The sequence below is a fragment of the Phacochoerus africanus genome, chromosome 12 (assembly GCF_016906955.1).
Source record: "Phacochoerus africanus isolate WHEZ1 chromosome 12, ROS_Pafr_v1, whole genome shotgun sequence".
Classification (NCBI taxonomy): domain Eukaryota; kingdom Metazoa; phylum Chordata; class Mammalia; order Artiodactyla; family Suidae; genus Phacochoerus; species Phacochoerus africanus.
The window spans coordinates 18,085,073-18,097,868 of NC_062555.1; the positions used below are offsets into that span (position 1 = coordinate 18,085,073).

The 12,796-nt window shown below is 48.3% G+C and overlaps 1 protein-coding gene across 1 annotated transcript in view; it reads left to right on the forward strand.

Moving 5' to 3' along the window:
- The window catches only part of DEGS1 (delta 4-desaturase, sphingolipid 1), a 42,220-nt gene that overhangs the window by 951 nt on the left and 28,473 nt on the right, over positions 1 to 12,796 (forward strand). The gene's annotated exons all lie outside the window — the stretch shown is intronic.

Genomic DNA, 12,796 nt, shown 5'->3' on the forward strand with positions numbered 1-12,796 from the left:
CTCTGTAGGGGGCCATGGTGACTTTCTACTTGCTTTGTACTTACTATGTATCCTTGGTGAAACTTCGTAAAATATCATTATCTCCCTCTCTCTCTCTTTTTTCTTTTTATGGCTGCACCTGCAGCATATGGAAGTTCCTGGGCTTGGGATTGAGTCAGAGCTGCAGCTGCAGACCTACACCACAGCCATGGCAACACTGGATCCAAGCCCCATCTGCCACCTACACCTCAGTTTGCAGCAATGCCAGATCCTTAACCCACCACAGGAGGCCAGGGATTGAATCACATCCTCATGGACACTACTTAGGGTTCTTAACCTGCTGAGCTGCAACGGGAACTCCATTATCTCATTTTGACGTACCATCTTTTGTCTCAAAAACGTATATGGACTGTGCCTTTGACCTCCAACAGGCAGAACAGTCCTCAGAGGTTTCTGAGAATCTGTTTCCTCAGATTATAATCCTCAGTTTTGCTTGAATAAAATTCCCTTTTTTTCTTCTTAATTCAATTAAATTTCCATCAAGTCTTCTCGTTAACTTGGTAGTTAATTGCATTTTCCTCAACAATGCACGGTAGGGAAGATGTTATTCTTGGGGGCCGGCTAACTCCACGATTGGTACAGGAATGACTGCAATGGGTTTTGTACTGGGGGAGAGAGATCTGAATACAGGTTGGAAATGGAAATTTGTAGTCAAGGAGCAGGATGCCAGGGTAGGGGCAGTCAGTGGATAGAAACACGGGGTAAGGGGGATTTGGCTAAACTGACCACAGCACTGACCTCTGGGAGGGCTGCATCAGCACACTCAGAGTAGAGCACTCCTACCCAGACAAGCCCACCTCAGCTCCAGACCCCAGACCTCCAAGCACTGACATTTAGATGCAGATACAGAGCTTCCCCAGCTTCCTGGAGGAAGGTGTCCTGACTCTGGGGACGGACAGGCAGAGGAGGGAGGGATCCTGGTCCTCTGAGAGGGAGGCCACTCTCGAGGGCCAGGCAGGAGCTGGCGGGACTGGATGTCTGGGGCAGGTGGCCTTCTCATTAATGTGTGGGGTCACCTGGGGGCAGATGCATGGTGGCCTAGGGGATGTCCTCTCTCTGCTCCTAGGAAGGCAGCTGGCCATGGGCTCCCTGCCAGGTTGGGGTGAATGTGGAGGGGTCTGAAGATGAGTCCCTGAGCCACCTTTGAGGAGAAGCGCCTTGGTTGTGTTTGGGGACATGGCTGCCGGGGAGTGTGCAGGCGGCAGCATGGGAGGCCGCATCAAGGACTCCACAGAGCGGGACATGCCTCTTCCCAGCCAGGCCCCTTCCGGGATGGGGGCAGCTGCCGATGCAGGCACTGCCCCTGGGCTGGGAGCATGCAGCAGGTGCCCAACCCATCCTTGTAGCCAAACATAGGCCTCTGAGCAGGAGCATGGCCTGTGTGGGTGGGATATGCATGGGTGTTGCCAAAAAGCTGTGGGGCAGCTGCCTTGACAGAGACAGGTCATCTCCTGGGCAGAGGACAGGAGTGAGGTGGACAGCAAGGCTGGCCCAGGGAGAGACGGCTGCATGTCAGCAGTGTTCAGGCCCCAGACGTGTTCGGATAGGTTTTTGTCCAGATATATGTGGGCTGTAACCCTTACCCTCTGCCCTTCCTCCCCAGGCTGTGTCAGCATTTGTTACTCCAAAAGGCCCCTAGGAAAATGCGTGGACGCCTGGGGCCTCGGAATGGGGCTGCGTGTGAGGTGATCACTCAGAGCTGCCTCGGTTGAGATGAGGCCATGTGACAGGCCCCGACTAATCAGAGGAAGGGGTAAAGGTCTTCATGGGGGGGGGGGGTTGGACAGACACACAGGGAGAAGGCAGTGTGACTGCAGAGGCAGAGATGGGGTGACACAGCCACGGGGTAGCCTGGATATAACCCCAGGAGTTGGGAGAAGCCTGGGACTGACTGTCCCAGAAACTGCAGGAGGAGCAGGCCCCTGAGATCCAGGATCTCGGGCTCCGGGCTCCAGGACAGAGAGTAAGCATCTCCTGCCCCAGCCCATCCCCTGGTGTTCTATGGTGAGGGCCCAGGAAATGCACACCCAGCCTGGGGTGGGGGTGAGGCCTGTGCTTGGCGAAACTCAGGGCCATCCCTAGATGCCTCCCCTTTGGGGCATGACACCCATTTTTACTCCAGGAAGGAACCTGGCACCCAGGACCCCTGTCTCACGTGTCCCTGTCACAGTGACCTATCCCACTCCCCAAACCCTACTCTCAGGGCATCTCAGGCCCTGGTCAGGAACCGCAGCTGATGTGGGGACCACAGCGAGAGGCTGCAGGTCACCTTCTGTCCTGCCTGCCCCCAGACCTGAGTGCCCTCATCTGAGAAGTGACCCATCAGCCCCCCCCCCCCATGGGTGTCCTATTTCACAAGTCAGAATCTCGTGCCTGATTCCTGGAGCGGGTGTTGAGCTGTGGTGACTGAGGTTGTGGTTGCTGACCAGTACATCCTCCCCAAGAGCCCAGGGCACAGCTGGGCCAGGAGTATCTGTCGCTCCCTCCTGTACTCACAGAGTGAGGTTAAAGCCCCAGTGACACCCAAGAAAGGACGTGACTGCCCAAGAAGTAGGCCATCAGCAGGCCAGGGCCCGAGTGTCCACTCACTTCCCTAGAGCAAATGATGTCTTCACCAGGCCACCAGACATGCCCATGTCCCCACCCACATCCAGCCTCAGGAAACCAGCCAGATGGACATCCCCTCCCAGGGGCTCCTGTGTTTATAGACCCAGCTTTGGGAGGCGGGGGACCAGCCTAAAGGAGGATGGACATGCATAGTGTTGGACACTCACTGACTCTCCCTCTGCATGTCCCCCTGTCCCAGGCCCAACCCCCTGTCCATCTGTGACCATCCTGTCTGTCTCCAGCTTCCCGTGGTCTCGACCCCAAAGGAAACCTTCCTCTCTAGGCTCCAAGCACCCACACTTTCCAACCTCAAACCCATCACCGCTCAAGTCAACCTAGGGGTTTCTCTGTCCCTTGAAAGCGAGGCTGTTTTCAGCAGGGTAGATGGGACTTCACTTCTGTTCCTGTCAGAGGTTCCTGGCTTGAAATGGGGTGTTTCCAGCATGCTGGGTCCAGAGCTTGGGTCCAAGGAGCCTGAGGCCAAGAGGGGGTAAGCTTGAGAGCTGGGAGCAGGAACTGGAATCTGGAGCTAGGGTTAGGGTTTGTGTTCGGGTTAGGATTGTGGGTTTGGGTTCAATTCAGGTTCTGGTTCAGATTAGAGAATTAGGGTTGGGGTAAGTGTTTGGGTTCAGTTTGGGGTTAGGGTTCAGGTTAGGGTTAAGGGTTTTTTTTTGTTTGTTTGTTTGTTTTTGCTGTTGAGTTGTATCAGTTGTTGAGCTGGCTATTTTGAAAGCCCCGCCTGACCCGGGGTTTGGGATCTGGATCAAGTGCCTGAGGGTGGTGAATGGAAGGTGTTATTTTGGTGAGCAGCTGTGCGAATCCCTGTGCTTTTTCTCTCAAGAGGTCTCTTGCAACTCTCTTCTTTTCATGCCATTTGAGGTTTCTTTTTTCTCTATGCACACCTGGTATGAAGCCCTGCTCTAAAGCCAGGTCTGGTGAATTAAGGCTGGTGATAAAACTCTGGTGGAGATCCCTCCCAGCCCTCTGGGTAAAGGATCTGTCTTTGTCCCTGTGGTGGGTTCATTAACCACTGTGGCTTGAAAGCCATTGATGGGCAGACCGTTCACACATGCTTCAGGTGGGATCAATATAGTAAGAAAGAAAGAGAGAAAATAGAAAGAATGAAAAATGAAAGAAATGAAAGAAACAAGACATGTATGAATGAAGGAATAAAAGTTAGAAGGTTAAGGAAATAAATCAGTAGTTACCTAGATACACACTTCTACTCATAAATGCATAAGTGCATGAATATATGAAAAATGGAAGAAGGCTGTCATGACATGATGGGTCGGGATCTGAGAGTTTGAATGGAGTGGCATGGGGTAGGTTGGCCTGAGAGCTCTGGTATGAAAGCCTTTGAGAGAGAAATAGCCCACTTGGAAGGGCACCGCTTGGAATTTCAAGGAAGTGGAGGAAAAATATCCCACCAGCCTATTACCCAAGGCCAATGCAGCCCCAGGGGTTGCAGAGCCAGAGAGGGAGGAGGAAAACCTGCGCGTTGCTGTTAGAGCAGACGTCCGCAAGACGGCGCCAGAGGACCTTCTGGAGCCAGGTGCCGCCTCTCCACGGCTGCAGACTGCGTGGTGGGGTGGATGGTGTGGGGGGCGGAACCCACCGCAAGCCCCCGGAGGGTTGCGGTTGTTTTCTGGGCCCTTGGAGCGCTCTCCTCCCAGATGCCTCAGGGCAGGCAGAGGACACAGCCGTCCCTGGAGCATTTTGAGGAGGACAGGCAGCCTGGTTGGGCGGCAGTATGCTTAGCATGCTCGAGGGGTTCCCTGGGGTTCCGAAGGCCTTGTGTTCCTCCACAGGCGGGAGCCCACACCCACCCAGCGACTGGGCTGAATCGCGAGCTGGCCATTGTCAAGCCCCTGACTGTTGGGGCTTATTGGTAAGTGGAGAGAGAGGCTGCGGTTGATGAAGGAAGGGAAGCAGGCAGGAAGGCAGGACGGCAAGAAGGGGGAACCTCGGTGGCCCAGTGTGCTTTTGTTCGCTCAAGGGGCCGAATGAAGTTTCCCTCTTGCTTTTCGAGGCGAGCCTCTCTTTGCAGGACGGCGCCAGGGTATGGAGGCCTGACCGAAACCAGGTGGGATGCATTGAGCGGGGTGGATTGGGATCTTCAGGAACGCTCTCAGGGAGTTCCCCCGTGGCTGCCGGGCTTCAGAGCCTCCCTCGGTCACTGCACTGGCAGAGGTACGGGCTGCGTTGGAGATCGAAGCGCTGGCCAGACATCCTCCCAAAGGCACAGGTGGCACGCACATATATTTAGAAATGAACAACCAAAACTCCACATGGAAACGGATGAGCTCAATGGATAAAGCGGTCCATGAGGACCTATGGACCGTGCTACCGAGCAGCTCAGGGCCGTCCATAGACAGGGCGATCCCGAAGGCTCTCCTGACCGTGGACCTCACGTGGCAGAGAGATTTCCATCCGAGCCTGGGCTGGTACGGCGGCGGCGTGGCTTCCATACGGGGCCAGACAGACTCTGCGGCCACCAAAGGCTGCAGCCTCGTCCACGGGGAAGGGAACGTGAAGCAAGCAAAGCTTGAGAGAATTCCATTCATACACCCCCAGGCAATGACTTCTGGTCGGATGTCCCACGGCTAGGCAACCTTGACAGGTTCGACTGAGACGGTTGGCCTGCTGTTGTTTTTCCTTCGAGAGGCATGTGTCTGGACCCAGACCCCTTCCCTGGTGCCCTCTGCGCCGGCAGCTTGGGGGGATTGTTAGGAATCCTTTCGTGCCACTCGAGCTGGTTTCCGGTGCTCAGTTTCTCTCAAACAGCAGAGCGATCCAGTCGCTTTCTGGGTTTTCTGGGTTTTCTTATTTCATTCGTTCTTTGGTTCTTCTTCTTCTTTTTTCTTTTTTTTTTTTCCTCCGATGGTCGTCCATGGTATATTCCAAAAACAGGGCCTGGCTGTAGTTCCCTGTGCTGTAGGGCAGGATCCCATGGCCTGCGTGCTCCCAGTGCAAGCTTTTGCATCTGGGACCCCCCCCCCCCGCCCCTGCCAACCCCAGTCCTTTCCATGTTAATGTTCTGGTCAGGCTGATGGTTCGGGTTTAGGGTTAGTTTTAGTGTAGTGTGTTGGTGTGTAAATTTTTAGGGTTAATATATTAGGGTCTGGTTTTTTTGTTAGCTGGTAGGCGTTATTGTTTTGTGCCAGAGTTTATGGGTTACGGTTTCAGTGTTACTTTTATGTTTATGTTCCTGTTTAGGTCGTTAGGGTTATAGCTTCATTGTTAGAGGATTTTTTTTAGGTTTATATTTCGTGTTAGGTTTAGGGGATTTGGATTATTGTTAGAGGGTTAGAGACTTAGCTTTAGTTTGGGGTTTAGTTTTAGGTTTATATAGTTAGCGTTAGAGGGTTAGGGTTCATGTTTTTGGTTAGGTGTTAGCATTAGGGTTTAGGATTCAGTGTTAATTTTAGTGCTAGTGTTAGAGGGTTAGGGCTAGTGGGTTTTGGTTAGTGGGTTAGAGATTTAGAGAGTTAGGTTTAGTCTTGGGTTTAGGGTTAGGGTTAGGGTGGTGTGGTTAGAGGATTATGTTTAGGGTTGGAATGTTAGGGTATAGGGTGATGTTTAGTGTTGGTGGTTTAGGGTTAGAGGGTTAAGGTTAAGGTTAGAGGGTTATGGTTTGGTTTTAGGGATTAGGGTTAGGTTATAGGGTGAGGGTGATAATTTGAGTGTTAGGGTTAATGTTAGGGTTAGAGGGTTAGGGTGAGGGTTACGTTTCATTAGGTTTAGGATTAGTGGTTTGGATTAATAGGGTTAGAGTTAGGGTTAGAGTTAGACTTCGGGTAAGGCATATGTTTAGGTTTAGGGTTAGACTTCGGGTTATACAGGGTTGGGGTTAGACTAGAGTTAGGGTTAGATTTAGACCTAGGTTTAGGTTTAGTTTTAGGGTTAGGGTTAGACTTAAGGTTAGACTTAGACTTAGTGTTAAACTTAGGGTTAGGGTCAGGTGTAGGTTCGGTTCAGCTTTAGTGTTAGAGCTTTAGTGTTAATTTTCAGGGATGGTTATAGTGTTGCGGTTAGGGGTTAAGGTTAGGGTGAGGGTTAAGTCTCATGTCGGTGAGAAAGAGGGTGGTGCTGAGGAAGAAATGGTGGATTTCTGTGGCATTACGGTGTTGGCAGGGCGAATACCGGTGCATTTTTTGATCAAGATGCTGATGGAAATGCCCTTCTTGCCTTTCGAGATGCCCCTCTTGTCCGTATGTTGCCAGGGCATGTAGGCCTGACCAAGACCAGGTCTGATGAACTAAGCAGGGTTCTAACTCGAACCTGTTAGAGCCTCAATTTATTTGGGTGCCCCCTGCCACACTGAGATGTTGTCTGGACAGAGCTTGATCTCCCAACGCAGCTCTTGGCACAGCCACAGCAGTGACCAGGAGAGACTCTTAGGCCTGGCAGCCACTTGGGAACAACTCCCTGAGAGCATGCTTGATGAGAACAATCAACCCTGCTTAATTCATCAGACCTGGTTTTGGTCAGGCCTACATAGCCTGGCATCCTACTGACAAGGGAGGCTCCCCTCAAAAGACAAGAAGGATAATTCCCTCAGCTTCTGATTGAAAACAGCACAGGGATTCACCCACCTGCCCACTGCAATGCCACCAAAGTCCCCCACTGATTCTTCAGCACCACCCAGGGAAAGAGAACCTGAAAAAAAAAAAAAGAAAGGAGGAAAAAAACAAGGCCAGGCTTTACTGTACAAAGGAAGGAATCACAGGGGGGAAATTAAGGCAAAACCAATCGTTCCATCCCTACACACCCATCTTCTTAAATACCTGAGTGCAGAGCTGTATAAACACAGAAGAATGCTGTCATGACATGATTTGTGAGATGAGGGTTTACACAGCAAGGCATGACTAGGCAGGCCTCTGGGCTCTGAAAGCCTTTGAGTGAGAGAGTTCACGTGGAAGGGCACTTATTGGTATTTCATGAAAGCGGGGGAATTAGACCCAGCCTGCAAATGTGAAACAGGCAATGCACCCTGAGGACTGCTGAGCCAGAGAGAGGAGGGGAACCTGAGAGTGGCTGTTAGAGCAGGTGTCCACACGAGGGCGCCAGAGTCCCTTCTGGCCCCAGGTGCAGCTCCGAGGCTCTAACCGGTTAGAGCTTCAAGGCTCCAAAAGTGCAGGCTCAGAGTTGTGGTTGATGGTGTTTTGAGAGGGATGCAGAGCAAGCACCCAGAGGATTTTTGGATTCCTGGGCACTATGGACTCCCTCCTCCACGACGCCTCCTATCAGGCAGAGACATATGTGTCCCTTCAGGATTTGGAGGTGGATTGGAAGCCCGGTTGGGTGGCCTGGTTTTTCGAATGTTTGAAACATTCCCTGGGTTTCAGTGTGCCTTTTGTTCTGCTGGAGGCAGGCGCAGAGACACACTCAGCATTGGGATTGTATGGTTAACCAACTATGTTCAAGCCTCTGACCGTCAAGGGTTCAGGTAGGTGAGAAAGAGGGTGGTGCTGAAGAGTAAATGGGGACTTCGGTGGCATTAGTGTGTGCAACCGGGCTAATCCCTGTGCTTTCTTTGCTCAAGAGGCCGAGCGAAATGTACTTCTTGCCTTTCGAGTTGAGCCTCCCTTGTCAGAGGGCACCAGGTTATGGAGGCCAGACCCAAACCAGGTCTGATGAATTAAGGAGGGTTGATGTGTCTCATCAAGCAAGCTCTCAGGGAGTTCCTCGTGGCTGCCTTGCTTAAGAGTCTTTCTTTGTCACTGCTGTGGCCATGGTAAGTCCAGTGGGACATCAAACTCTGGCCAGACAACTTACCTGTGTCCCACTGGGCACCCCAAAAAATGGATAAGTAAAAAATATATTGAAAAGAATGAGCTTAGTTGATAAAGGAGTCAATGAGAACATGCATAAATATGTATATATGTGTGTATATATATGTATGCATATATATATACACACACATTTACAGATTCCTACAAAATAGCTAAGGTAGTGGATATATAACCAATCCAAAAGGCTCCCATTACCCATTATCGCTGGTGTCAAAGAGTTTTTTGTACACACTGGGGATGTACAGCATAGAAGTGTATTAATTTCCAGGGAAGCATATATATGCATGCCAAACATAGTGCAGGAACATTACTAGGCAAGTAAAAAATTAAAAAACAAAAACATTTTTATGGAGATAAATTCATACATGCTTGGAAATTTGGTCTGGTGCACTGTTGCTTTGCTAGGAAATCTTGGCAGATTCACCTGTGTCAGTGTGACTCTTCCAAGAGGCAGTGTTGACCCTCACACCTTCTCTGATGAACTCTGAGCCGCTCATTTTGTAGGTTTTTTAAAATTCATCTTATTTTTGATTATTGCTCATTTGTGGTGCTCAATTTCACCTTAACAACAAAGTGATCCAATCTTACATGTATATCCATATTCTGTTTCTCACATTATCCTCCACTTGGTTCCAAAAATAGTAACTAGATCTAGTTCCCTGTGCTAAACAGCAGGATTTCTATTTTTACCCACTCCAAGGGCAAGGGTTTGGATTTAATAACCTCCAAATCCCAGTACTTCCTACACCTTCCCCCTCCAATCTGGCAACCAAAAATCTGTTTTCAAGTCGATGAAATTGACTTGATATATTGGTGTCATTTGTAAGATACTAAAGGAAGGGTTATACCATGGTATTTATTTTTCTCTTTCAGATATATTTCATTTAGTATAAGGGGTTTTCTTTCCATCTTTGTGGTTGCCATTGGCATTTTTTTTTTTTTTGCTCTGTTTCATGGCTGAATACTATTTCATTGTGGATATGGATAACCTCTTCCTAATCCGGTTATCTGTCCAAGGATATAGAATGTGTTTCCTTGTCTTGGTATTGTGAATAGTGCTACAGGAACATGGTGGGGCTTTTAACGTTTTGGAAAGAATATCTTCTGGATATATGCCCAAGAGTGGGATTGCTGGGTCATATGATGGTTCTATGTTTTTTATCGGATGGCCTAGATCCTGTGGGCCCTCGTGTTGTTCAAATTTACCTGCACACCCACACCTTATGAGGGCACGTTCTTCTACACACCCCCTCCAAGGTTTGTTTGAAGACGCACTTGATGACCGTTCAGAGTTGGGTGCGGGGTACCTCAGCCTCATTTTGCTTTGCAATTCTTTATTAATGAGTGATCATGTTCATTTTCCTGGTGCTTGTTGCCCTCTGCATATCTGCTTTAGGGAAAAGCCTATTCAGGTCGTTTCCCTATTTTTCAATTGTTTTTTTTTTTTTGGTTTTGTCTTTCTGTTATTTGGTATCAGTTGTTGAGCTGTTAATTTTGGAAGCCCAGCCTGACCTGGGTTTTGGGATCGGTATAAAATCTGTTTGTTGTGCATGGGAGGTGCCAAAAATGGTGATATTTTAGAGAGCAGCGGTGCCAATCACCAGACATTTTCTCTCGAGTGGTCTCATGAAACGCCATCCTTTTCTTTCCATGGGAGCCTCTTCTCTTCTTTCTATGTACCTGGTGTGAAGATGTGACCTAATGCCAGGTCAGGCATATTCAGGCTGGTAGATTGATTGATATAAAGCAAGCTCTCATCACCCAGGGTCGAAGTTCTGTTTTTGTCACTCTGGTGGTTTTGGTAAACACTGTGTCTTGAAAATCATTAATGGGGAGACAACACAGGCACACTCCAGGTGGAGTCAAGAAATTTGCATAGAAAGAGGGAAAGAGAAAAAAAAAAGAAATGAGGACAGTGTTTACAAAGGAAGGAATCACAGGTGGAAAATTAAGAAAAAATTCTTTACATACATGGCACCTATCTTCATAAATACATAAGTGCATGTATATATATAAAAAGGAAGAAGGCTGGCATGACATGATGGATCATTGGCTGAGGGTTTAAACAGCAAGGCATGGCATAGATGGGTCTCAGGGCTCAGAAAGCCTTTGAGAGAGAAACAGCCCACTTGGAAGGGCACTTCTTGGTACTTCATTACAGCGGAGGAAGGAGACCCAACCCACAATGGCCCATGGCCAATGCATTAGCCAGGGATGGCTGAGCAAGTGAGAGGGGGAAACCCTGAGAGTGGCTGTTAGATCACATGTCCACATGAGGGCGCCAGATTGCCTTCTTGCGCCAGTCGCTGCTTGAGGCTCTGTCAGTTTAGAGCTCCAAAACTCTATATATACTGGCTCAGAGTTGTGGCTGATGATTACTTGAGGGGAACACACAGCAAGCAACCAGAGGTTTTTTTCCTGGGCACCAGGTTCTCTCTGTCCAAGACACTGCATGTCAGGCAGAGGGCACAGTTTTCCCTTCAACATTTGCAGGGGGATTGCAGCCTGGTTGTGCAGCAGTGTGTTTAGAATTCTTGAATTCTTCACTGGGTTTCAGAATGCCTAGTATTCCTCCAGAGGCAGGGGCTGAGACCAACACAGCATCAGTGTTTTATCGTGAGCTGCCCATGTTCAAGCCCCTGACCATCAGGGATTTAAGTAAGAAGAGATGAGTGTGGTGCTGATAAATAAATGGGTTACTTCGGTGGCATTAGGTTGGGCAGCTGGGCTAATCGTTGTGCTCTCTTCAATCAAGAGGCTTAGGGAAAGTTCCTTCTTGCCTTTCAAGATGAGCCTCACTTTTCAGTAGAGAACCTCCCTGAAACCAGGTCTGATGACTTAAGCAGAGTTGATTGGTATCATCAAGCAAGCTCTCAGGGAGTTCCCTAGTGGCTGCCTGGCTTCAGATTCTCTCCTTGTCACTGTTGTGGCTGTGGCAAGAGCTTCATTGGGAGATCAAACTCTGGCTAGACAACCCTATTTCACAGGGGGCACCCAAATAAATTGATAAATAAAATCAGATATTGCAATAAATGAGCTTATTTGATAAAGGAGTCAAGGAATATGTATATTCCTACAGAATAGCTAAGGGAATGGATAGAGAAAACAAACCTAAAGCTCTCTTGACCCAATAACTCTGGTGGCAGGGGGTTTTAAGTATGAGCCTTTGATGTACAGCATAGGAGTGGATTCATTTCCAGGGCAGGGTATATTGGCATGCCACATGTTCTTGCAGGAAAATAACTAGAGATGTAAAAAAATAATTTAATAAAAGTGGTATTATCGAAACAAATTCATACATGCTTGGAAATTTGTTCTGGTCTGATGTTGCTTTGCTAGGAAATCTTGACACATCCAACGGAGTCACTGTGCCTGTCTGTTTTCCCAAGAGGCAGCAGTCTCTACCCTGATACTTCTCTGGTGAATGCTGAGCCGCCTATTTTGTCATTTTGTTTTGTTGTCATTTGTTATTTTAAAATAAATAAATGTTATTTATTTTAGTGCTCCATTCATATATATATGAATATATATATACTTTTTCTCACATTACCCTCCATTTGGTTCAAAATATAGTGATTAGTTCTAGTTCCCTGGGCTAAGTGCAGGATTGCTATGCTTACCCTCTCCAAGGGCAAGTGTTTGGATTTTTACCCTCCGAATCCCAGTCCTTCCCACACCCTCCCCCTCCAAACTGGCAACCAAAAATATGTATTCCAGTCCATGAGTTTCTTTTCTGTAGAAAAGTTCATTGGCGTCATTTGTAAGATTCCAGGGGGAAGGGGTTTCCCTATTTCTTTCAGACATATTTCATTTAGTATTAGGGTTTTTCTTTGCACCTTCGTGGCTGCCAATGGCATTATTTTTGCTATGTTTTATGGGTGAATACTATCCCTTTGTGGATATGGACATCGTCTTCCTAATCCAATCAATGGACATAGAATGGTTTTCCATGTCTTGCTGTTGTGAATAGTGCTACATGAGGCTAGGGGGGCATTTAACTTTTTGAAAAGAATATTTTCTGGGTGTAAGCTCAAGAGTGGTATTGCTGGGTCATGTGGTGGTTCTCTGTTTTTCTGATTACCTAGATCCTATGGTCCCTAATGGTGGTAAAAATTTACCTGAACTCCCATACCATAGGAGGTCAAATTCTTTTCCACAACAATATCCTTCCCGGCACCCTGGGTAAATGATCTGTCTTTGTTGCTATGTTGGTTTTGTAAACAGTGCAGCATAAAAAACTTCAATGTGCAGACAACTCATGCATGCTTCAGGTGTGGTCAATAAATTTAAAATAAAGAGGTATGGAGAGAAAGAAAAAAAGAAGTGAGGCCTGAGTTTATTGTAAAAATGACAGA